We start from the raw sequence: 27,216 nt of genomic DNA, 5'->3' as shown, positions 1-27,216 counted from the left end.
AAGATACCATAGGATTATGTAACTAAAATTATGTAACACCCATACTATATGTTGTTGATTTGAGTATTGTTGACACCATATAAATCATTGTTATGCCTTATTTTACAGCATTTTTAAGTTTTAGGTTAATGCAGTGTTATTTGCTGAAGCTCTAAAATGATGTACCAGGCCTATGCATTGTTGAAATGTGGCCTTACTTTACATATAATGGTTAGATATTGTGTTTATGCATAGTTTTGGGTTCGATTATAATGTCCACTTCTTTTAAAGATTTTATGTTTTTGACCACCACTGTTGGGCTGAGTTTTTCCTACTAGTATGAGATAAGAAATGAAAGAGTGGAAAAGAGACTCAATAACACCCAATCCATGATTTGCTCACTGTGTCAAACTGACATTGTTTATTGGAAGAAGTCCTGAGTGGCTCAAAAATGGTGCCAATTTAAAATGACATTTCCTGACCAACTGAGTATAAATCTTTATAGAGTAAGGCTTTCAAGAAATGAGAAACAGTATCTTCTCAGGGGCCAAAGTTCCAGTGGTGGTGGCACCCTTCATGGAATGATCCTTCTTCGGACAGGTAAGTGCTTCTAACAGACGTCGACAAGCAGACACTTCCTGCTACAATACCAGGAATAGAATTTCTCATGCACCAAAATCATCCTAATGATCCTGGGGTTCCATAGAGTCCCACATAAGGAACCCTGACACACCTCTGAAAGTATTACATTCATATGCACAATGCACATAAAGTGTTATATGACATAGTGATAAATAATTATAGGAAATGAACATGGTTTATTATGTACACAGCTGCAGTATTTTATTGCATTATATACAGTATATCTCTCATAAGGGAATAATATATGGTTCGTATTGTTTAGTGTGTAGACACCAACGATGAACAATGCATGTCCCTGCAATCGTTCATCGTTGGTTTTCCCTCATTTAGCATAGCAAGCTAATTTGGACGATGTTCGTTAATTGTTGAAAACGAACATCGTCCAAATCGGAAACATCGCCAAGTGTGTAGGTCCCTTTACTAGTAGTTTTATTTTGTTAACTGACACGGAATTGTTCTCTTACATCTTAAATTACTGTATGTATGACATTGCAACATAGCTTTGTGATGTATCTTAGTTGTATAATGACATCTGTGCCGGTGTTTTCTCCCTGTATATAATTGTGATGCTGCAGTTTTACATAATGTGTTATTTATCATGGTTATAAGTTACATACTGTAGGGTTATGTCCCTATATAACACTGTAAAGCACCACTATTATACATAGTAAATTTCCTTACTATTACTAGCTATATTACATTGTTATGTGTCATAGGCATACTGTATATCATCTTTCACATTTTGGTTTAGTATCTAACAGTGTTATGTATCACCTTTATATCTGAATCTACAGATTAATTTCTATATAACACCAGAAAAACTATGTTTTTTTTTTTTAACATTCTGACAAATATTATCAGCTTCCTACCTTTATTACTTACTGTTCTGCAGATCACCTCCAGATCTGGTTGACGCAGCTAATTTGAAGCGCTTCCAGCATCCTGAGCAGGTCATGCTACTTGTACACTTACTTGGACTCTGTGAGGTGGTAGCATTGGTATTATGACATCACATGAGATTATCTATAGGTCATGTGACAGGCCAAACTGTAAGACGAGTACATTAATCTCACTGAAACTTACAGGCAAAGATACACCTTATTACCATTTTTAAATATCTGATGCACAATACAAATAACATAATATATTAATATAAACTTTTAAAATATATAATGAACATAAACTGTAGTAACTAATAAACTTATAAACACAGACATTACCCAAAGTTAGAGCAGAAGTCATTTACTAACGTATCATATTCAAAATCTCTCCAAAGGAGAAATACGTAAGCAACCAAAGTATAATGGCAGGAGCCCAAAGAGTCATCAAAGTTCAAACCATAAATCAGGCATCTGGCATATAATCAACCAGGTAGGATCAGGCAATGCCAAATTATTGAAATGCTACAATATGAATATACCCCGGAACATTATTATATGGGTAATCATATAGTGCTATGCTTTATACCATGCACAGATGCAATTGTGCCTGAAACTTTTGCCTTGTTGAAATGTTTGGCCCAGATTCACTTATACTGGTTAATAGTGGCATGCACTGTCACAGCCTCAGGATGGTATCTTGTGACCAAATTACAGTGCATGCATCTTTTCAGGTAGGAGAATAGTAAAGACTTCTACTGAGACTTTGGGGTATATTCAATTGAAGTCAAAAGCTGTCGTCTGTCGAAAAGAAGTCAGTTTTGACTTTTTTAGGTCGGAAGGGGTTCTGACCTATTCAATATAACCCAAAATTAAAAAAGCACATGGATCTGCGGAATAGCTGCCGATCCGCGCGCTTCTGTCAAAAACGGGGCCAAAACCTTTTCGACCATCTCAATCCGATTTTAAAAACAGTTGGATTGACATGAGGGAGCCGAGAGGAGGAGAGGGTGGAGACCAGCGGGAAGATGGGGGAGAGTAGCGCTACGGCAGCGGCTATAGCAGCGTAGCCGGAGGATGTGTCACAGCCGCCACTCAAAGCAGCATCCATCTGGCTCCAGCAAGCGAGACCTGCTGGAGCCGGGTGGATGCTGCCGTGAGTGGCGGCTGTGACATATCCTCCCGCTACGCTGCTGTAGCGCTGTTTTCCCCCATCTCAGCTCCCGCATCTCAATTTGACTTTTTTTAAAGTTGAATTGAGATGGCATTGAATAGCCCTTGTCGGATCCATTCCGACAAATGAATGTCAGAATGGATCCGACTTCAATTGAATATACCCCTTTATATTAATAAATACAAAATTATATACTTTCTCACAATAGGTAGGCAAGCACATTTACAGTATTCATATGCACCTAAAGGTGTGTACACACTTTGAGAAACACATGTTGAGATTTTGACTATCTGCAATTTTGACTATGTAATTTCCCTAGAACTTCCCCAGAGCCCAGTACCATCGATTTTGACTATCTGTACCTTCGATTTTGACTATGTGCGATTTTGACTATACTTTTGACTTACAGTATATCTTTCCTTGCGATACTGACCTTGCGGGAGTGCGCATAGGTATTGCAAGCTGCCTAACAGTGCGATTTGCACTGACTTTTCTTGCGATTTTGACTACTGTACATAGTCAAAATCGCAACGATAAATCTCACCGTGTGTACACACCTTAACTCTGCATAGGTTCAATTGCAGCTAATAGAAGGGATCAAGCTAAAAGGTGAAGAGAGAAACCTACTCCTCAGAGCCAAGAAAGAATCCTGATATACATGTAAAAGTCACTTTTAAACATTTTAGAAATGTAATTGTAATTTTGTGTCGATGATTAAGAAACCTTTCCCATCCAATGTGCTAAGATACAGAGTGGGGGGAGGGGGGGGGGGGGCAAGGTGGTATACAGAAAGAGAGGAAGAACTGTCAGCTCAGTGGCAGGTCCTTTTACTAGTTAATAATAAAATAGTAGTGCCCCTCTATGTAGCCAACTACTAGAGACAATTTCTAAAATAATACATTAGCGGCACGTGATTATTTGCATTGGTATCAGGATTCCAGTGGTTACAATGCCGCCTGTCAAAATACAGACAGCAGCATCTCGATGATTAATAGACTGACACAGGCTAATTTAGAGAGCTAACCCTTATCCCTAACCACCCTAACCCACCTTTCCCGCAGCTTAATCCTAACCCTCATCCCCCTACAGCTGAACCCTAATCCTCTCTCCGATGCGGACTAACTTTAACTCCCCCCTCCCTGTAGCCTAAACCTAACCCTTCCTCCCCCACAGCCTAACCTCTACCCTTCCTGATTTACACACAGCATATGTAAACAGTCATACACTCCATGTGAGGTGTGACATGGAGCCATTGCAAATGGAGTCATTCCATGATATGTCCCCACTCCCATTACAGAAGTCTGCTGAGGACGGAGCATGTCTAGCAGTGGAGGCAAGTTCACATGAAAAAATATATATATTACGGGCAGCATCTGACTGGGACATGATGGGTAGGGAGATGCTATGTTAGGGGTCCATGATAAAACGTAGGTGATGGGACATGGGAATGGGCACACAGCACATAGTGCATGAGCAGCTCATCGACTCTAAAGGAGGTTTAGGTACAGTACCATGAATATGGTGAAAGTTTCACTTTAGTCTAAGGCTCTCCAGCTATTTTGGCGCTGCCAGTTCTAGCTGGCCCTCTGGCAGTACATGCTGTGTTATGTAGCTCTACAATACTAAAAGCTAAATAAACAGATAAAACTTAAGTGCCATTGGCTGAAAGCCACCTACTTTGCAGTTTGTATTCTGGCTGGTCTTCTGGAGCAGTGCAGGAGAGCAGAGTTCATCATGCTGGAAGCTTGCAGAGCTGTACACAACAAATATGATATTTAAACACAAGAACAATATTTTTAAGGTTTCCTGCTACCCTAAAAAATACATCTAATTAATGGGTTAGGTATGACATGCCAACTTTCTACATTTATAATGTTGATATCGTTATAATGTTAACATTGGCCATATTGACATGCATCATGCAGTCAGCGATGAAATGTTGACATTTTAGAACGTCGAAATATCCTACTTCAAAGACAAGATTGATAAGATATGAGATAATAATAATTTACTTACCGATAATTCTATTTCTCATAGTCCGTAGTGGATGCTGGGGACTCCGAAAGGACCATGGGGAATAGCGGCTCCACAGGAGACTGGGCACAAAAGTAAAAAGCTTTAGGACTACCTGGTGTGCACTGGCTCCTCCCCCTATGATCCTCCTCCAAGCCTCAGTTAGGATACTGTGCCCGGACGAGCGTACACAATAAGGAAGGATTTTGAATCCCGGGTAAGACTCATACCAGCCACACCAATCACACCGTACAACTTGTGATCTGAACCCAGTTAACAGCATGATAACAGAAGGAGCCTCTGAAAAGATGGCTCACAACAACAATAACCCGATTTTTGTAACAATAACTATGTACAAGTAATGCAGACAATCCGCACTTGGGATGGGCGCCCAGCATCCACTACGGACTATGAGAAATAGAATTATCGGTAAGTAAATTCTTATTTTCTCTAACGTCCTAGTGGATGCTGGGGACTCCGAAAGGACCATGGGGATTATACCAAAGCTCCCAAATGGGCGGGAGAGTGCGGATGACTCTGCAGCACCGAATGAGAGAACTCCAGGTCCTCCTCAGCCAGGGTATCAAATTTGTAGAATTTAGCAAACGTGTTTGCCCCTGACCAAGTAGCTGCTCGGCAAAGTTGTAAAGCCGAGACCCCTCGGGCAGCCGCCCAAGATGAGCCCACTTTCCGTGTGGAATGGGCTTTTACAGATTTTGGCTGTGGCAGGCCTGCCACAGAATGTGCAAGCTGAATTGTACTACAAATCCAACGAGCAATCGTCTGCTTAGAAGCAGGAGCACCCAGCTTGTTGGGTGCATACAGGATAAACAGCGAATCATATATTTTCAGGGCCCTGACTACGTCCAGCAACTTGGAATCCTCCAAGTCCCTAGTAGCCGCAGGCACCACAATAGGCTGGTTTAAGTGAAAAGCTGAAACCACCTTAGGGAGAAATTGAGGACGAGTCCTCAATTCTGCCCTGTCCGTATGAAAAATTAGGTAAGGGCTTTTATAGGATAAAGCCGCCAATTCTGAGACACGCCTGGCTGAAGCCAGGGCTAACAGCATTACCACTTTCCATGTGAGATATTTTAAGTCCACAGTGGTGAGTGGTTCAAACCAATGTGATTTTAGGAATCCCAAAACTACATTGAGATCCCAAGGTGCCACTGGAGGCACAAAAGGAGGCTGTATATGCAGTACTCCCTTGACAAACGTCTGAACTTCAGGAACAGAAGCCAGTTCTTTTTGGAAGAATATTGACAGGGCCGAAATTTGAACCTTAATGGACCCTAATTTGAGGCCCATAGACAGTCCTGTTTGCAGGAAATGCAGGAATCGACCCAGTTGAAATTCCTCTGTAGGGGCCTTCCTGGCCTCGCACCACGCAACATATTTACGCCAAATACGGTGATAATGTTGTACGGTTACATCCTTCCTGGCTTTGATCAGGGTAGGGATGACTTCATCCGGAATGCCTTTTTCCTTCAGGATCCGGCGTTCAACCGCCATGCCGTCAAACGCAGCCGCGGTAAGTCTTGGAACAGACATGGTCCCTGCTGGAGCAGGTCCTTTCTTAGAGGTAGAGGCCACGGGTCTTCCGTGAGCATCTCTTGAATTTCCGGGTACCAAGTCCTTCTTGGCCAATCCGGAGCCACGAGTATAGTCTTTACTCCTCTCCTTCTTATGATTCTCAGTACTTTTGGTATGAGAGGAAGAGGAGGGAACACATACACTGACTGGTACACCCACGGTGTTACCAGAGCGTCCACAGCTATTGCCTGAGGGTCCCTTGACCTGGCGCAATATCTGTCCAGTTTTTTGTTGAGGCGGGACGCCATCATGTCCACCTTTGGTTTTTCCCAACGGTTCACAATCATGTGGAAGACTTCTGGGTGAAGTCCCCACTCCCCCGGGTGAAGATCGTGTCTGCTGAGGAAGTCTGCTTCCCAGTTGTCCACTCCCGGAATGAACACTGCTGACAGTGCTATCACATGATTCTCCGCCCAGCGAAGAATCCTTGCCACTTCCATCATTGCCCTCCTGCTTCTTGTGCCGCCCTGTCTGTTTACGTGGGCGACTGCCGTGATGTTGTCCGACTGGATCAACACCGGCTGACCCTGAAGCAGAGGTCTTGCCTGACTTAGGGCATTGTAAATGGCCCTTAGTTCCAGGATATTTATGTGAAGTAACGTTTCCATGCTTGACCACAAGCCCTGGAAATTTCTTCCCTGTGTGACTGCTCCCCAGCCTCTCAGGCTGGCATCCGTGGTCACCAGGACCCAATCCTGAATGCCGAATCTGCGGCCCTCTAGGAGATGAGCACTCTGTAACCACCACAGGAGCGACACCCTTGTCCTTGGAGACAGGGTTATCCGCTGATGCATTTGAAGATGCGATCCGGACCATTTGTGGAGCAGATCCCACTGAAAAGTTCTTGCGTGGAATCTGCCGAATGGAATCGCTTCGTAAGAAGCCACCATCTTTCCCAGGACCCTTGTGCATTGATGTACTGACACTTGGCCTGGTCTTAGGAGGTTCCTGACTAAGTCGGATAACTCCTTGGCTTTCTCCTCCGGGAGAAACACCTTTTTCTGTACTGTGTCCAGAATCATCCCTAGGAACAGCAGACGTGTCGTCGGAATCAGCTGCGATTTTGGAATATTTAGAATCCATCCGTGCTGTCGTAGTACTACTTGAGATAGTGCTACTCCGACCTCTAACTGTTCTCTGGACCTTGCCCTTATCAGGAGATCGTCCAAGTAAGGGATAATTAAGACGCCTTTTCTTCTAAGAAGAATCATCATTTCGGCCATTACCTTGGTAAAGACCCGGGGTGCCGTGGACAATCCAAACGGCAGCGTCTGAAACTGATAGTGACAGTTCTGTACCACAAACCTGAGGTACCCTTGGTGAGAAGGGCAAATTGGGACATGGAGGTAAGCATCCTTGATGTCCAGAGACACCATATAGTCCCCTTCTTCCAGGTTCGCTATCACTGCTCTGAGTGACTCCATCTTGAACTTGAACCTTTTTATGTAAGTGTTCAAGGATTCCAGATTTAAAATGGGTCTCACCGAGCCGTCCGGCTTCGGTACCACAAACAGCGTGGAATAATACCCCTTTCCCTGTTGTAGGAGGGGTACCTTGATTATCACCTGCTGGGAATACAGCTTGTGAATGGCTTCCAATACCGCCTCCCTGTCGGGGGGAGACGTTGGTAAAGCAGACTTCAGGAACCGGCGAGGGGGAGACGTCTCGGATTCCAATTTGTACCCCTGAGATACTACCTGCAGGATCCAGGGGTCCACTTGCGAGTGAGCCCACTGCGCGCTGAAATTCTTGAGACGGGCCCCCACCGTGCCTGAGTCCGCTTGTAAGGCCCCAGCGTCATGCTGAGGACTTGGCAGAAGCGGGGGAGGGCTTCTGTTCGTGGGAAGAGGCTGTCTGCTGCAGTCTTTTTCCCCTTCCTCTGCCCCGGGGCAGATATGAGTGGCCTTTTGCCCGCTTGCCCTTATGGGGACGAAAGGACTGAGCCTGAAAAGACGGTATCTTTTTCTGCTGCGAGGTGACTTGGGGTAAAAAGGTGGATTTTCCAGCCGTTGCCGTGGCCACCAGGTCCGATAGACCGACCCCAAATAACTCCTCCCCTTTATACGGCAATACTTCCATATGCCGTTTGGAATCCGCATCCCCTGACCACTGTCGTGTCCACAATCCTCTTCTGGCAGAAATGGACATCGCACTTACTCTTGATGCCAGAGTGCAAATATCCCTCTGTGCATCTCGCATATATAGAAATGCATCCTTTAAATGCTCTATAGTCAATAATATATTGTCCCTGTCCAGGGTATCAATATTTTCAGTCAGGGAATCCGACCAAGCCACCCCAGCACTGCACATCCAGGCTGAGGCGATTGCTGGTCGCAGTATAATACCAGTATGTGTGTATATACTTTTAAGGATATTTTCCAGCTTCCTATCAGCTGGTTCCTTGAGGGCGGCCGTATCAGGGGACGGTAACGCCACTTGTTTTGATAAGCGTGTGAGCGCCTTATCTACCCTAGGGGGTGTTTCCCAACGCGCCCTAACCTCTGGCGGGAAAGGGTATAATGCCAATAACTTTTTAGAAATTAGCAGTTTTTTATCGGGGGAAACCCACGCTTCATCACACACCTCATTTAATTCATCTGATTCGGGAAAAACTACGGGTAGTTTTTTCACACCCCACATAATACCCTTTTTTGTGGTACTTGTAGTATCAGAAATGTTCAAAACCTCCTTCATTGCCGTGATCATGTAACGTGTGGCCCTACTGGAAAATACGTTTGTTTCCTCACCGTCGACACTGGAGTCAGTGTCCGTGTCTGTGTCTGTATCGACCTGAGGTAACGGGCGCTTTAGAGCCCCTGACGGTGTTTGAGACGCCTGTACAGGTATTAACTGATTTGCCGGCTGTCTCATGTCGTCAACAGTCTTTTGTAAAGTGCTGACACTATCACGTAATTCTTTCCATAAGACCATCCAGTCAGGTGTCGACTCCCTAGGGGGTGACATCACTAACACAGGCAATTGCTCCGCCTCCACACCATTTTCCTCCTCATACATGTCGACACAACGTACCGACACACAGCACACACACAGGGAATGCTCTGATAGAGGACAGGACCCCACTAGCCCTTTGGGGAGACAGAGGGAGAGTTTGCCAGCACACACCAGAGCGCTATATATATACAGGGATAACCTTATATAAGTGTTTTTCCCTAATATAGCTGCTGTATATATTTATATGCCAATTTAGTGCCCCCCCTCTCTTGTTTTACCCTGTTTCTGTAGTGCAGGACTGCAGGGGAGAGTCAGGGAGCCTTCCTCCAACGGAGCTGTGAGGAAAAAATGGCGCCAGTGTGCTGAGGAGATAGGCTCCGCCCCTTTTTCGGCCACCCTTTTTTGTGGTACTTGTAGTATCAGAAATGTTCAAAACCTCCTTCATTGCCGTGATCATGTAACGTGTGGCCCTACTGGAAAATACGTTTGTTTCCTCACCGTCGACACTGGAGTCAGTGTCCGTGTCTGTGTCTGTATCGACCTGAGGTAACGGGCGCTTTAGAGCCCCTGACGGTGTTTGAGACGCCTGTACAGGTATTAACTGATTTGCCGGCTGTCTCATGTCGTCAACAGTCTTTTGTAAAGTGCTGACACTATCACGTAATTCTTTCCATAAGACCATCCAGTCAGGTGTCGACTCCCTAGGGGGTGACATCACTAACACAGGCAATTGCTCCGCCTCCACACCATTTTCCTCCTCATACATGTCGACACAACGTACCGACACACAGCACACACACAGGGAATGCTCTGATAGAGGACAGGACCCCACTAGCCCTTTGGGGAGACAGAGGGAGAGTTTGCCAGCACACACCAGAGCGCTATATATATACAGGGATAACCTTATATAAGTGTTTTTCCCTAATATAGCTGCTGTATATATTTATATGCCAATTTAGTGCCCCCCCTCTCTTGTTTTACCCTGTTTCTGTAGTGCAGGACTGCAGGGGAGAGTCAGGGAGCCTTCCTCCAACGGAGCTGTGAGGAAAAAATGGCGCCAGTGTGCTGAGGAGATAGGCTCCGCCCCTTTTTCGGCGGCCTTTCTCCCGCTTTTTTATGTAAAAATTGTCAAGGGTTAAATGCATCCATATAGCCCAGGAGCTATATGTGATGTATTTTTTGCCAAAAAAGGTGTTTTTATTGCGTCTCAGGGCGCCCCCCCCCCCCCCCAGCGCCCTGCACCCTCAGTGACCAGAGTGTGAAGTGTGCTGAGAGCAATGGCGCACAGCTGCAGTGCTGTGCGCTACCTTATTGAAGACAGGACGTCTTCTGCCGCCGATTTTCCGGACCTCTTCAGTCTTCTGGCTCTGTAAGGGGGCCGGCGGCGCGGCTCTGGGACCCATCCATGGCTGGGCCTGTGATCGTCCCTCTGGAGCTAATGTCCAGTAGCCTAAGAAGCCCAATCCACTCTGCACGCAGGTGAGTTCGCTTCTTCTCCCCTTAGTCCCTCGGTGCAGTGAGCCTGTTGCCAGCAGGTCTCACTGAAAATAAAAAACCTATTTTAAACTTTTACACTAAGCAGCTCAGGAGAGCCCCTTAGCCTGCACCCGTCTCGTTCGGGCACAAAAATCTAACTGAGGCTTGGAGGAGGGTCATAGGGGGAGGAGCCAGTGCACACCAGGTAGTCCTAAAGCTTTTTACTTTTGTGCCCAGTCTCCTGCGGAGCCGCTATTCCCTATGGTCCTTTCGGAGTCCCAAGCATCCACTAGGACGTTAGAGAAAAAATGGTATGCACTTCCTCAGCCAGTGACCTGCTAAATTCCCTACCTGACCACCTCTGGCAACTTCTCTTCATCTGATCCCACAAATGAAAATAAAGTATCAACACTCTTCTCATCCTCCTACTACCTCTACTCTTTGTCCTGTACCCTCACAAATCAGTAAAGCTTTGTCTCCTGTGCTCATCCCTACCTTAACTAAAATATGTAATCTCTCTCTCTTGCCTACACTCGCCTCACACACTTTCTTTACTCTCACAACTTACTGGACCCACTTCAGTCGTGCCTTTGTTTCCAACACTCCAGAGACAGCATCTAAAATACTGTACATATCTAAAAAACAACCATATCTTACATAAGACATTGCAAGAATGCTCTCATTATCTCCCGCATTGGTACTGCGATAATCTATTAATCTTCTTACTTTTGTTACCAAAACAGGCTTTCACCACTATAATCTGCAGCTGCAAGGCTAATCTTCCTTGCTAGACGTTCATCATCTATAGATCAACTCTGTCAGTCTCTCCATTGGTTACCAGTAATCTACAGTATTCAATATAAAATACTTTTACTTATACACAAGGCTATTAACCAAACTACACTAATATACATCTCTTATCTCTCGTCCACACTGATTACTTGCTCCCATTCACTATTAGAGGACATTCTTCGGGCAGCACCCACTCTGTGGATTGCCCTCCCACACACAATAAGACTCTCCTCTAGTCTTTAAACCTTCAAGCGTTTCCTAAAAACTCACCTCTTTAAGCTGCTTATCGAATTCCAGAACCTCCCACATAGGTATGGCCATCAGTGTGGTAACCATCGATGTCAAAATGGTAAGTGACCATTGATAGCTGCCAATTATGTAATGGATGACCATTGATGCTTTCACAACTGATGGTCACCCCATTTCCTTCACTGACTGACCCGTGGGTAGCAGGGCTGCACAGATTTCCCAGCACCTTTAAAAAAAATTTGGTTATGCCATGCCATCAATGGAGGGAAACCATCTGGTTCTTCCCCATCGATGGTAAAAGTATTTTACATTGGCCATAAACTATTGATGATTATGAAGCTTCATAAGCTTTCCTGTCTAATTGCATCCCCTCTGTACAGTCCACACATATCCTCACATATTTTCTCTTTCTTCACTTTCACATCCTCCTGAACCCTGGCCAACATTGCTTATCATATAGCCCATTAAGAACCTTTGCAATCTGGCATTATGTAATAGGTAGCACCTATCCTTAGTGTATATCAAAGCTTATTTCCCCATAGATTGTAAGGCTGTAATCAGGGCCTTACTACTTCTATGTCTATCTGTATCACTGTTGTTTCCAACTGTAAAGCGCAACAACTGTAAAGTGCAACAGAAAATGCTGCTCTATATAAGAAACTGTTGTTAATATTATTATTCCTGGTGACTCAGCAGTAACTAGCTTGTTCAAGGCTGTTCCTGACGGTCATGTGACTGGCACTTCCGGGTCAGATATCCGATGTTCTGGTATTTATCCACTATCTCTAAGCATAATCCTAAACTCACTCCCTGCAAACTATCCACTCGCAGCCGAACACCAATTGCCCCACCACAGCGTAACCCTTAAAGTCGACATTCTGATATTTAATCTGTAAGTATTCTGAGAATGTTGACACACTGCCTGTGATCTTTTGAACAATGTCGGAATTTTGCTGTCAACATTATGAATGTCAACATTGTTATTATCTGAATATCAAAATTATTATCAACATTTTGATTACATTCTATACCAACTATTATATTTATTAAAACTATATATTGTATATTATATAATGTATATCTTTAGAGCATAATCAGGTGATAAATAATGAATAAAAAAAACTTTTTTTTTTAAGATATAGGGGTATATTCAATAAGAGTCGGGTCCATTCCGACATGCAGTTGTCGGAATGGACCCAACAATGCCTATTCAAAGAGCGTCCAAATCCGACTGTCGGATTTGGCCATTCCCTGTGTCCTGTCCTGCCGCTGCTGTCAGCAGCTGACAAGTGCGCTGACAGAAGCGGTGGGGGGAGCAGCGTGCGGCGGCCAGCGGGGGGAGCAGCGTGAAATGGCCGGCGGGGGGAGCAGCGTGAGGCGGCCGGCGGGGGGAGCAGTGTGGCGATTGCTGGATGGAGCTGGCAGCGGGGGTAATGTCTGCAGAGACGGGGGAGGCACTACAGGGAAAGAGGAGCCTGGCCAGGGGACGGCCCTCAAGGTACCTCTCATCCCCATAGCCCACCAAAACGCTTCTCATCTCCTCACCTCAATCCAACTTGTTTTCAAGTCGGATTGAGTGTGTCAGAAATGGGGGCAAAACCTGTCAGATTTGGCCCCGTTTCCAACAGCAGCAGGTGGATCGGCTGGTATTCCGCTGATCCACCTGCTTTCCGACAGCATTCCGACAAGTCGGGTTTCCCAACTTGTCGGAAAAAATGTGCCCCTATTGAATAGGTCGGAACCCCTTACTACCTATTCCAGTCAGAAACTGCCGTCTTTCCGACAAGACGGCAGTTTCCGACTCTTATTGAATACAACCCATAGGATTAATTTTATTTCTGCTAAAAAGAAAGACTTATGGTAAAACTTAGCTTTGTTAACTTTTTTTCTTCGCGATCCATGGGATCCATAGGGTTAACCTTCGGTATGATCTGGTGGAGACCAGGTCTGGAACCGAACAATAAAGCTTTGTAAGCTGAAGAAAGGAGAGAAGAAAGTATGGTACACACAGAAAATCACAGTCTCATAGAGAAGAGAAGGAAACTGGTGACTGTAAGGCATCCCATTGAAGCGTGGTGCACCCTGTATAGCCCATGGACCGCGAAGAAAAAGAGTTAACAAAGGTAAGTTTTACCATAACTCTTTCTTTTCTTCTTCGAGGTCCATGGTCTACACAGGGTTAATCTTGGGATGTCCTAAAGCAGTTGTTATAGGGAGGGAATGCTCGTAAGCTGAAAGGAGGACTTGGCAGCCAAAGGTTGCATCCTGAGAGCCAAACGTATCAAAGACATAAAACCTAAGAAATGTGTGGGCAGAAAACCATGGGTGTGGTATTGAAGGTCGACCACACTTAGGTTGACAGTGTCTAGGTTGACCACTATTGTTCGACAGTAACTAGGTCGACAGGGATTCTAGGTTGACAGGGTCTTTAGGTCAACATGGTCTAGGTCGACAAGTCAAAATGTCGACATGAGTTTTTTAATCTTTTTTTGTGTCATTTTCACTGTACAGTGACTGGCAACCCCAATTAGTGCACCGCTTCACTCACCATGCTTCGGGCACGTTACCATTCCCAGTCGTAGTCCACATGGATCCTAAAGTATGAAAAAGTTCAAAAAAATAATTTATTTTTTTTAAAACTCATATCAATCTTTAGACCTGTTGACCTAGAACCTGTCGACCTAGTTACTGACGATCAATAGTGGTCAACCTAGACACTGTCGGCCTAAGTCTTGTTGACCTAGAGACCAGATACCAAAAACCATGTAGCAGCCTTGCATAATTGTTAAGCAGACACTCTGCGGCATGATGCCCACGAAGGACCCAAAGAGCAAGTAGAATGAGCAGATACTGTACTTGAAACAGACAGATCAGCCTGTGTGTAAGCCTGTGTGAAGCCAACATTCCAATATTTGTTTATTGGATGGCTAGCCCCGCTTATGGAATCCATAGAGGATAAATAAGGCATCTGTTTTCCTAACAGAACTAGTGCGGTCCACGTAGATACAAAGAGCACAGACCACATCCAACAAGGCTTCCTCTGGTGAGAGACCAGGTTCCTGGAAGGCCGGAAGCAAAATTGGTTCGCTGACATGAAATTTAGATAATACCTTAAGTAGGTAACCACGTTAAGTCATGGTACAATATCAGACATGGGGAGCGACATGAGAGAGCTCCCAAGTCAAAGACCCAACGGGCTTAAGCAATAGCTAGTAGAAAAAGAGTCTTTGCGGTGAGCCACTTGAGGTCTGCCATTTCCAGTGGTTCAAATGGACTGCGTTGTAGAGCCTTAAGAACCAATGACAGGTCCAAAGGAGCTATAAGTGGTATGAATGGAGGCTGTATCCGGAGTACCCCCCTGAAGAAAGGTAAGCACATCTGGTAAAGATGCCAGTCTCTTCTGCAAACAGACAAAGCCTAAACCTGGACCCTGAGAGAAGCCAGGCAAAGACCCATGGTGAGGCCTGTCTGCAAGAAGGCTAACAATCTAGGGAACTGAAGGACCTTGGGATCGTAGTGATGATGAACACACCACTGGAAATAGGAGTGCCAAATCCGGTGATAAATGCAAGCAGATGTTGGTTTCCTAGCCTGAAGCATAGTTTGAACCACCTCCCCAGAGAAACCTTTTTCCTTTAGGAGGGATGTCTCAAGAGCCATGCCGTCAAAGACAGACAAGGCAGGTCAGGATGGAGACAGAGCCCTTGGGAGAGTATGTCTGGATGAAGAGCAGAGGGAAGGGGTAGTCTATGGAGAGATCTATTAGTTAACCAATGGCATCTGGGTCATGCTGGAGCCACTAGTATGATCGTGCCGCCGTCCTCTTTGAATTTTCGCAGGACTCTGGGAAGTAGAAGAGATAGGCTAGATGAAAGGCCCAGGGGACTGTGAGAATGTCCATGAAGCTCACTCCTTGATCTCGTCTTGGCCCCGTACACTAGAACCTTGTGATTGTGTCTGGAGGCCATAAGATTGATGGCTGGAAGTCCTCATTTGTGCCCCAGTATCTGAAAGACCTCTGGGTATAGAGACCAGTCACCAGTGTGAATGTCCTGTCGACTAAGGAAGTCTACTTCCCAGTTGAGGACTCCTGGAATGAAGATTGCTGATATGGCTGGGAGGTGAAGAGTTGCCCAGGTGAGAATCCTTGATACCTCCTGCATCGCTGCCACACAGCGAGTGCCGCCCTGTCAATTTATATATATGCCACTGCTGTGGCATTGTCTGACTGGTTCTGTACTGGAGAACCCTGGAGCAGGGCCTGGGCCATAAGAAGGTCCAGGTAGACTGCTTGAAGTTCCGGGACGTTGATCGGGAGATCCCGTTCCAACAGAGAACAGCGACCCTGAAAGGAGTGACAGCCTATAACAACCCCAAATCGACCTGAGACTGAGGAGTGTCCAGTGTGGGATCCAGAATGGTTGGCCCTTTTCTAAATTGGTCATGTGTAACCACCATGACAGAGATGCCCGAAGAGATCGGGTCAGAATCAAAGTCTGGGACTTGATTTGAGATGGTAACCCTGTCTATTCATACAGTATCAGGCGCTAAGACACCTGGAGTGAAATTTGGCATAATCCACCATGTCGAACACTGAGACCATGTAGCCTAGGGTCTGCATTGCTGAATGAACAGAGACCTTGGGACTACGAAGCAGGTTGTGGATGCGCAACTGCAAAGTTGCAGTCTTGTCCTGAGGGTGGATATGCATTGTACCCTGGGGTCCAGCAGTGTTCCCAGGTACTGCATCCTCTGGGATGGGATGAGAGAGGATTTGGGCCAGTTGATTAACCATCCACGGTACTTCCATACGTAACCTGGGTACCTTGAGGCACTTGTTCAGCAATTTCAGATTCAGAATTGGACAGTATGATTCATTTGGTTTCTGAACAAAGAAGAGAGTAGAAGAGAACCCCTAACCCAGCTGAGACTGTCGAAAAGGGATGATAGCCCCCGACTGTAGGACTTGTGCCCCCATGTATGACAACTTGTATTTGGGATGGTGGGAACGTGAATGGGTCTTCAAAGATGAAAAAGATATTTATACTGACCACATTTTAATGTGGTTATATAATATTGATGACCTCCTAATCACTTGGGAATGGAGACATAACACTCCTTAAAGAATTCCTGGCAAAGTTGAAACAGAACAACTTGAATCTGAAGCTGACAAACAAAGCAAGTCAGACCAAAATAAACTGCCTTGATATTACTTTGAATCTGAAAGTGGATGGCCACATCTCTACAGATCTTTTCAGGAAGAAAACCTTGACCAATAGTATTTTTCACAGCGAAAGCTCCTATTATCCACCTCTTCTGAAAGGGTTACAAAATGGAATTGCTCAGAATAACGGAGCTTTATAAAACGGAATTGCTCAGAATAATTCTACATATAAAATGAAATTGCTCAGAATAACATACCTTTGAGAAAAGATCAAAGATTAAGAGAACGTGGATATAGTAGAAGTGTAATTAAAAAAGCATAAAGAGACACAAAAAAGTACACTAGAGATCAATTACTAATACCAAAAACTAAAACAAATGAAAAAGAAAATGAACAGGAGAACATCAGATTTGTGGGAACCTTTTGCAACAAGTGAAAACATATCCAATTGGTACTTCAAAATACATATGAATGTTCTACAAACAGACCCAACCCATTGCAAAAATCCTGAGAGGAAGAATCCAAATGAGCTGGAGTAGAAGCTCCATGACATCTTGGTACACAGCCATTTGAGTACTTCGAATAAGCAATCTTTTTCAAAGAAGGGATCAATGAAATGTGGTGGATGTAAAGCCTACCCCGTAATGAAAGTTACAAATATGTACCAAGACAAAGACTGGCAAGACATGGCATATGGAGGAGTTTATTGACTGTAGTACGCCAGCAATAATCTATAATCTACAATGCCCATGTAATTTAAGATATATAGGGAAAACAAAAGGCCACTCAAAAAGAGGATTTTGGAACACCTGGGGAGCATTAGAAATGTAGAAAGAGACCAAAGTCTGTTGAACCCAATAGCCAGTCATTTTTTGAAACATCACCAAAGCAACCCCAACTCCCTAAAGTCCTTTGGGATGAAGAAAATCAGTTTGAATATAAGAGGGGGAGGCAAGACACAAGCCTGATCTTTCTGATAAACATCCTGTCACCCATTGATCTCAATGAGAACAGTTATGCACCTTTTCTTAGATAATAATCTCATTTTGTGCTTGCATATTCCCAATCTGAGAGTTAAACAATAATGAATCTGACAGTATGAATAGCTGCATCATATGTTGAAAACACCATCATATCCAATTAGGGCCGGAGTCATAGTCACCCACTTCTTCATCATTACTAAAAGTAAAAATACCCATTTTATTTATTTTATACTAGTATTGCATTGAGATATATTAGCATTTTTCACTTGTCATTACCATTTTAAAAAGAAATCTATTTACATTTATACCTTTGGATACTTACCCAACATTGGCATTTTTTATATTAAAAAAATGCATGTACCATTTTGGATAGAGAGAGACAGAATTCCTTCTAATGATATATACATCTATATACTTAAAAAAGCAAAATCTTATCTGCAATAGATCAACTGTAGAATCCCGAATTCAAGACTATACCCAGAATGGTAATCCCGATCACGTGACCTGAGAACCGAACTTTTACTGCCCTCCTGCCCTGCTTTGACTTAGCGGATGAGGTGAGTAATTCATCTGTGCAGAGAATGTGTGTGAACGAGGACAAATGTGTCCCGATTGCCAGAAGCATAGGCGCTCAATTGTTCCATACTTGGAAGCACTCATTATAGCCTCGGTGACAAATCCCTCCTGATTGACGCTGTGCAATATCTGGTTGGACACACTCCTGTCCATCAGCGATGCGGCGCTGTCCTCAGATCTGTCTATCACAGATCTATGGGGCCCATTTATCAATGAGTTTTATCATAAGCAACGAGTTTTAAAACTCGTTACGTATGATAAACGGTGCTCCAACCAATAAACTCCCAACTTAAATTATTTGAACACGTTAGTTAGGAGCTGCTTGGCTGAAGCACCATTTATCATACGCAATGAGTTTTAAAACTCATTGCATATGATAAAACTTGTTGATAAATGGGGTCCTATATGCGGATTGGTTATATTCACCTAGAAGCGGTATAAATTCCGGATCCGGGATACAATTAGTTTTGCCCTGACGAAGCTGGTGTGTGTGTCTGTGTGTTACAATGTGCTCCACTCAGTATTAATATGAATGAATAACACTAGAAACCTCTGGTGATGTGCTACTGTAATATGTACCACTTTACCCACAAGCTCTGGACTAACGTGTCCTGTGATTGCAGTAACAAATATCTGGTTGATAAGTACTCCCACTTGTTATGCAAAGACCCACAATACTTTGCAAGGATTCATTCTCTACGTTACATATTTTTGGGTAATTTTGAGTTAATAAAACGTACCCTTAACATTGTTGTCCTATGACTACAAGGGATCACATAACAAGTAGACCACACTAGGTAGACTGATCACTCTGTCTATAATCAGTATCCATGAGTTTTAGGGATAATGCCAGAATAGTGGTTTATGACCCAGCCCAGGTATGTCCCTAATGCATGTCAAAAATAGAACTAATGGTGCCCACACACCGTACAATTATCGCATGCTATTTGATCTTTTTAATTCATTGCATCTAGTTCAAATAGCACTGTGAGTATTGTCCCTTGCGATGTACGCTCCCATCTAGTCCATATCTCAAGGCAAAATAGTATGCACAGGCAGATATTTTGTACTACAGCACACATAGGTGGTCATTCCGAGTTGTTCGCTCGTTATTTTTTTCTCGCAACGGAGCGATTAGTCGCTAATGCGCATGCGCAATGTCCGCAGTGCGACTGCGCCAAGTAAATTTGCTATGCAGTTAGGTTTTTTACTCACGGCATTAAGAGGTTTTTTCTTCGTTCTGGTGATCGTAATGTGATTGACAGGAAGTGGGTGTTTCTGGGCGGAAACAGGCCAGTTTATGGTTGTGTGCGAAAAAATGCTACCGTTTCTGGGAAAAACGCGGGAGTGGCTGAAGAAACGGAGGAGTGTCTGGGCGAACGCTGGGTGTGTTTGTGACGTCAAACCAGGAACGACAAGCACTGAACTGATCGCAGATGCCGAGTAAGTCTGGAGCTACTCAGAAACTGCTAAGAAGTGTCTATTCGCAATTCTGCTAAACTTTCGTTCGCAATTTTGATAAGCTAAGATTCACTCCCAGTAGGCGGCGGCTTAGCGTGTGCAAAGCTGCTAAAAGCAGCTTGCGAGCGAACAACTCGGAATGAGGGCCATAGTACATTGTAGTGTATTTAAAATCGGATGTAGTTGAAATAGCATGTAGTTCAAATAGCATACCCCACTTAGTCCAAATCACATAGCACAAATTGTATAGGCTCAAATCGCACCTAGCACAAATAGCAGTGTGTGGGTCCCATAACTCAACTATTGCAATCTATTTCTGTGGTCAAAGGGAAAATATCTGGGTGACAAAAACTCTCATTTGCTATGCAAAGACCAATGATGTTTAATAAGGAGTTACACTATATTTGACACACCTTTGGGTCATTTGGATCAACAAAAAGTTCCCAACACAATGCCCAGTCCGTCTGTAGATATATCTGCAGATCAATTGCTCTGCAGATGTGTCTATCAGTGTGTACCCAGCATTAGGAATAGAGCAAGAAGTGTTTATAATCAGCCTCCCTGAATTTTAGTGATATTGCTGGACTAGTGGTTGTGGACCCAGGCATATTCATAATGTATGTTAACCAACAGATCCAACTTTACTAAAAATAGCAATTTAGTACTGTAGTTAACGGGAAAATATCCGTGCCCTGCACAGACAAATAGGGCCAATACGAATACCAGGCTATATACCTTACCCATATATGTCAAAATAAACTCAGTGTAATCAGGATATACTTGTGGATAGTACCAAGGGAAGAATCCTTACTGATACCACATAATAATCAACCAGTGGAATCCCCTCTTTACCAACACTGAGGGCCATTTGTGAACTGTATTATGGAATGTATGTGAAACTTGATGTTCCCAATTCCAGGGATACATAAATATCTCCTATATAATAGCCCAGATCTGTGACTCTGTGCCTGTGTGTCTAACACTGGGTGGAGTCACAGAGCTGGGAGGAGTCAACCGCATCTGCAGGGAGACACACCATGCCCTGTGCCAGCACCAGAGTCAGGTAAAAAATGCCCCCTGACACTAACTACAGTATAGGGGTGTGGCCATAGCCACCAGAATCACCAGACACAGCTCCAGCCAGCAGCAGCAGGGAGGGTAACACAAACAAATTAATAATCAGCGCTAAATGGTCATAAACGAGATGATTAGGTCAGTAATTACACACATTTAATTCATAGTAAAATTCAATAAAACATCCATATGGAATCAATAAAATAAGTGAAGAAAAACCCTTAAAAAAGGGGAAGTATGGAATGTTACTCCCGATCACATTTAGCTCAAAATGGAGGAAATAATAGGACCTGTTCCTATAATATAGTCCCCTTCTAGGTTTGTGCGGACCAAATGGATAGTCTGAACTAGGCATTAGTTACCACAAGTATGTCCAAGGGTTATTAAGCGGCTCAGCACTCCGCAAGATTGCAGTTCCTTGGTGAGGTGGAAGCAAAGCAATGTCCTCAGTTCAGATGGTATACCTCCAGCACAAGTCCATGAAAATCAGTAGTGGGGTCTTGGTTCAGGTCCTCAGGTCTCCAGATGGTACAAGTCCAAAAAGTGATCCAAGGCAGCTTACTCCAACGTGTTTCGTTGTGTTCACACAACTTTTTCAAGGTGCTAACTTGGCTGTAAACAAGGGTTTATATACCCAACCAATATGGCTGCTAATTTGCATAAGTGATTGACATTAACCGACTCATCTCATAATATGACCATAATATGACCAAAAAAATGACAGACATAAGTATCAGGGGTGAAGCCCATGTTCATAAATATGATACATATATTAAATAACTCCCAAATATCCAAAGGAATCTATTTATTTATGTGTATATTGGTCACATGACCATTTACAGATACCTGACCTGGGCTATAGTATCTAAACCCCGGAATGGCATCTAGTTTATTTGTCCTATTAGTCACTGGCAGGTCTCCTGGTTAGGGGGGGATCCAATCCACTTCTTACACCAAACAAGTGGGGATCCCCTCCCCCTCGCCTATATTAGTGGCATTAGAGGATCAGATGACGCGATCGGATCCCATCCCATCGCATCATCAATCCCCGCCTGGCCGCACGTGATCACGCGGTCGAGCTTATTACGTCGCGTCATTTCCGCGCACCCGGGTGCGCGTCATTCCCATGCGCCCGGGTGCGCGTCTCATGACGCTGCGGGTATTTACTTCGGTTGCCGAGGCGACGCGTCGCTACACGCGCTGTCTCAACCTAGCTGCCTAACCCTCACATACAATATAGGTGGTCTCACAAGATGACGGCTACGTAATCCCGCCAACCATCATGCCAACCACAATAATAACACTATTTGCCATGTACAGTATGTGTATATTTGCATCAATTTAGTTTGCTTGGAGTGCACTGTACAGTAATCGATGAGGATTATCATACTTTTCATAAGACAAAGAAGTAGTTAAAAGTAATACATAATAAATAATATATATATTAATGAACAATAAACAGTGGTGACTCTTAATGAACCTCCATTATTTTATCCAGTAGCCATCTTTTAAACAGAAATAAATATAGAAGTAAATATAAATAAAAATTGATAATGACAATGATAAATAACCCTTTGGTACTTTACCAATTATAAAATAAATCCAGAGAGATAAATGTACCACATAATACTGATGTGTAAAGAATTAATCCCAAAAAGAAGAATACATAGGATCTTGTTTAGAGACATATATATAGGTAATAGGAGATGAATCGTACTATGATCTGAGAACACTTATGTATTGATACGTTACCAGACCTATATAATCACAATAGATGGCACCAGTAATGTATTAAAAAACTGATATCATTAAGAGAGAGGGCAGCAGTCTGAAAAAATAATGATATTACTACTGAGAGGTGGTCATAACACAGAATTAAGTTCAACTGCTTCGTTCAGTCCTTTTGGATATATGGTGTTCAATTTAAACATCCAGTACAGTTCTTGTTTACACAAGATTTTATACCGGTCCCCCCCTCTCTTTGTTATGCCCACCTGTTCAACCGCTGTTAGATGGAGGGAGCTAGGATCCCCCTCGTGGTAGTCTCTAAAGTGTCTAGAGACACTATGCGTGGAGATTTTCCTGACTATATTACGGCGGTGTTCCATGAAGCGAGTCTTAATGCTTCTTGTAGTCCGCCCCACATATTTCTGATCACATCCACAGGAGAGGAGGTATATAATATAAGTTGAGTCACAATTCATAAAACTAGTAAGTTTGTAATCCTCTCCATCTCTCACGTGGAGGTGTGTGGTTTTTGCGAGACATGTGTTTACAGGTGGTACACCTGGTAGCCCCGCATCGGAAGAAGCCTTTAGGTTTTTGCGTCAGCCAGGTGTCCCCTATTGTCTGTTGTGTGGTAACTTTTTTGATAAAGCTGGGAGCAAGAATATTTTTAAGTGATTTAACACAGGCTATATGGAGGGTACTTGCCAGCACCAGCTGGACACCCGCCGCACCTCTCCTGGCTACACACTGTCCTTACCCCATTACACCGACACCCCACACTGAGGACCCCTCCCTTATGCACCCCCATATCACCCCCTACCGCCAGTGGGGGGTCGTGCTGGGCAGCAGCTGGCGACGAGCAGGTTCAACGGGACAGGACACGGACCACACACTCACTAATCCAGCGCAGCACATACGGAGCTCCCTCCTACTGCAACCTCGTATCGCACCACGCTCTGCACCAGAAACACCACTATGCCGCCTGCCTGACAGCCAGACTGCTCCGGCACCACATTCACATCCCCGGCACCAAGCACACAGTGTGGAGCCATCCCGCCCTTCACAAGGGGCAAACCATGTGCACCCGAATGGAGATAAGATGGGACACTGCTCCAGGCACATTGCTGCAGAGCGGGAGCTCCCTCCCTCTACAGCCGAATGCACCCCTCACCCACCCCCTGCAACTCAACATACCCTTCCCCATCACCCTACCCCTCCTTTCCTGCACACACCACACCCCCAATACCCCCACCCACCCCATGTGGATCTCCCCCACCCATGGCACCTTTGGACACCCTCCCACATGCCCCTTGCACACGCACCCACAACTTTCTCAAGCAGAACACCTCCAGTCCCCTCCCCCATCCCTCAACCCCAAGGCCCCCATCCATGGTCTTGCCCGCGCATGGGCATCCAGCACCCACAGCATCTTGGGGAACCACACACCAATCTACGTACCCCTCGCCACCACCTCTCCACCAACCACAGTACCACCCACGACACCCCCGCAACCGCCCCTCCCCCACATGCGGCACCCCCACCCATCTGCCTCTCCCCCACACCGCCCTCTCCCCCAACCACAGCACCTCCTAGGTGATTCATCGTGTCCTGTGTGCGCTGTTCACGCCGTCGCAAGGGGCTACAGCCCTTACCCATTGCACGCCCTTTGTCCGTGCAATATTTAATCACTCACAAAATTATGTTTGGAGGTAATACTCCATATGAAAAAAATATTGCACATCCAGGGTTAAGGAAGCCCCTTGCGATGGTGTGAAGAGCGCCCGTAGGGCACGATGAGCCACCTAGTAATAAATATACTACACATATCTAAGCACAGCTTATTCAGATAGAATAATAGTTCACTCCAATTGAATTTTACTTTGAGAATATATTGGAGCCGCTGTACACATGGCACATTCTTACATAAGCCCTAATAAAAGTTATATTTTAATAACATTAATATCCTTTTTCTGTATGCACCACTCCCAGGACATTTTTCCTTTTCCTCTCTTGAATGTGACAAAAAGAGCGTGCTTAATCACACATCTCACATTTTCGACAAGCATCACTCGCTTTCAATGTGAACAATAAAATGTGCACATAGGTATAGACAAAAACAAAATCCTAACTTCCAGCTGTACTTACCTGGAGCCATCGCAGTACATTCTGGAGCTGCATGCAGGAGCTGTGCTTCACATGCTCTGTGACATTATTCAGCTCTGTGACATCGTCTTACAGGGGCCCATTCAGTAAAATGCTGGTGTGCTGCCTAGCAACCGGGTCGTGCAGTCTACAAACAGAAATAATGTGATATGTATAGTGCATACATATGTCAAAAACATGCTACTAAACATAGACATTATAATACAACATTTTACAAATAATGTATACAAATAAGACAAGGGTAATTTCATTCTAAAGGAGTAATTCAGTATTAAACACTTCACTGCAAGAATATTGATCAGCATAATTATAATGTTTATATAAAATAGTAAGGCACCAGAGCATATTAAAAGTGGGTTGAGTGCTAGAACTACTGCATACATACAGTAGTACTGTGTGTGTATATGTATATATATATATATATATATATATATATATACACACACACATATATATATATATACAATGTGGACACACACACAGATCAGATGTCTAGTACTCAGTCTATTACCAGTGGACAACTTGTCCCAGTGCCCTTCCAGTAGTGTAACTATAATAGAGGGAAGGACGGCACTAAAAAAAGTATACACAGCTTGCCTAGTCTTAAAGGTTGACAATCCAGAGGTTTTTTGCTTCTTCAAGACCCAACTAGGCAGCTGCTGAGGGTTATTTGTCTGTGATAAATGTTTATTTATTATCCCCCATTAAAGACAATAATATAAATAAATTAGATGGGAGAATCTGCAAGATTCTATGGATTTTTTACTAATATGTTGGATAGGTTTAGCAGTCCCCTTCCTTTATTACTTACTGTCCTGCTGATCACCTCCAGCTCTGGTTCAGGTAGCTGATCCATGTAGTGCTTCCAACACACTGAGCAGGTCATGCTCCAAGTGCACTTACCAGGGGTCTGTGAGGGTCAGCACTGCTACTGTGACATCACTGGTACTGTGACATCGCATGCGGTCTACAGAGTACATTAAGGATAACAACACTGGTCAATGATGGATATATATTTAACTTGTAAATAATAATGAAGCACTTATAGGCACATTACCGAGTACATCTACATTTATTAAAAAAGATGTTGAAAAATGATTGTTACCAATGAGTACTATAATACATGGGCTATTTACGCTGGGAATATTTCCCAATAAATGCACATGAGATTTAATTAGCCCTTGAAATTAGGTATTTAAACATCCTCCATTACCCCTGTTCTGTTGATCAGAAAGATATATCAACTGTGTGTGTCCATGTAATTTGTGACTAATGAGCATATAAGAGAAGCGGTCACTATACAAAGTACAATACTGTTGTGTAATATTATACTAACTTGCATAAACAGTATCTGCTTTTGGAGTACGCAAAAGGCAGTGAATGAATACAAATACCACCTTTCTATACATTTGTAGACATTACATTCTATCAGCTTGTATAAAAAGTATCTTTTTATGGTACGTGTAAAAGACTATTGAATACAGGGACATATCTGAAAGTGATCTATAAGACAGCAGAATATGGTGTGTAAAAATATTAATATATCACTTTTACAGTGCTACAATTTTGAAGACTATATTAATGTGAAGTTATTAAAGACACAGAAACACAAATAAGGAGCACATCAGCTTTTGGTTTGAAATCTTTATTCACGTATCTAATTTCTTCAGTTCTGCACTTATCTATTATTTTCCTTATCAATTTTATTATTTCACTATTTTATATCTCAGGAATCAGAATATGATTTATACAACTTGTCTAGCAACATTACACATGGGCATTTAAGCCAATACATTATATTAACATTGGGGATATCGATTTTAGTAAAATAATAATGCTTATATTTTAATATACCTTCTAGTTGTGGAATGTGTGCACCCAAGCAGTAACTAGTTCTTTTTCCCTGACCTTGGGAATTTTTGTGCACTTTCCTTTGTAGAATTTAGTACAGTATGTTGCCTAAAACTGGGTAATGGTTCATCTAGAAAACGTTTAACTTTTTCTAATTTGATTTCCAATGCACAGTCAGAATTTCTCTACTGACACAATGGGATCAGTATGGGATCCTGGCGGGGGGGATCCCAGTGGTCAGGAGACCGATGCCGGGATCCCAACAGGCGGAATCCCAGCAGGCGGAATCCCGGCAGCGAGTGCAACATGTCCCCTCGCGGGTTAGCTGTGCTCACAACACAAGGCCCGGTATAATATTCCTGGCAAAATTGGGAGAAAGAATCTATATTGTCGACGCACAAGTGAGGAAAAAATTATTAAAATATAACTTTTAATTTCTTAATATTTAAGATAATGTGATTATAG

General features: G+C 43.7%; 1 long non-coding RNA gene across 1 annotated transcript; it reads right to left on the bottom strand.

Annotated features, from left to right (window-relative positions):
• Window positions 1-1,259: 1,259 nt before the first annotated feature.
• Window positions 1,260-25,782, bottom strand: LOC135051282 (uncharacterized). The gene is made up of 4 exons (XR_010242159.1): window positions 25,712-25,782; window positions 24,883-25,027; window positions 4,351-4,426; window positions 1,260-1,668 (listed from the first exon to the last, which is right to left on the bottom strand). It is a non-coding gene; the product is annotated as an uncharacterized LOC135051282 (long non-coding RNA).
• Window positions 25,783-27,216: the final 1,434 nt, after the last annotated feature.

This window comes from Pseudophryne corroboree, chromosome 2 (assembly GCF_028390025.1).
Source record: "Pseudophryne corroboree isolate aPseCor3 chromosome 2, aPseCor3.hap2, whole genome shotgun sequence".
NCBI lineage: Eukaryota > Metazoa > Chordata > Amphibia > Anura > Myobatrachidae > Pseudophryne > Pseudophryne corroboree.
The sequence above is the reverse complement of the archived record's forward strand: the minus strand, read 5'-3'. Positions and strand labels throughout refer to the sequence as shown.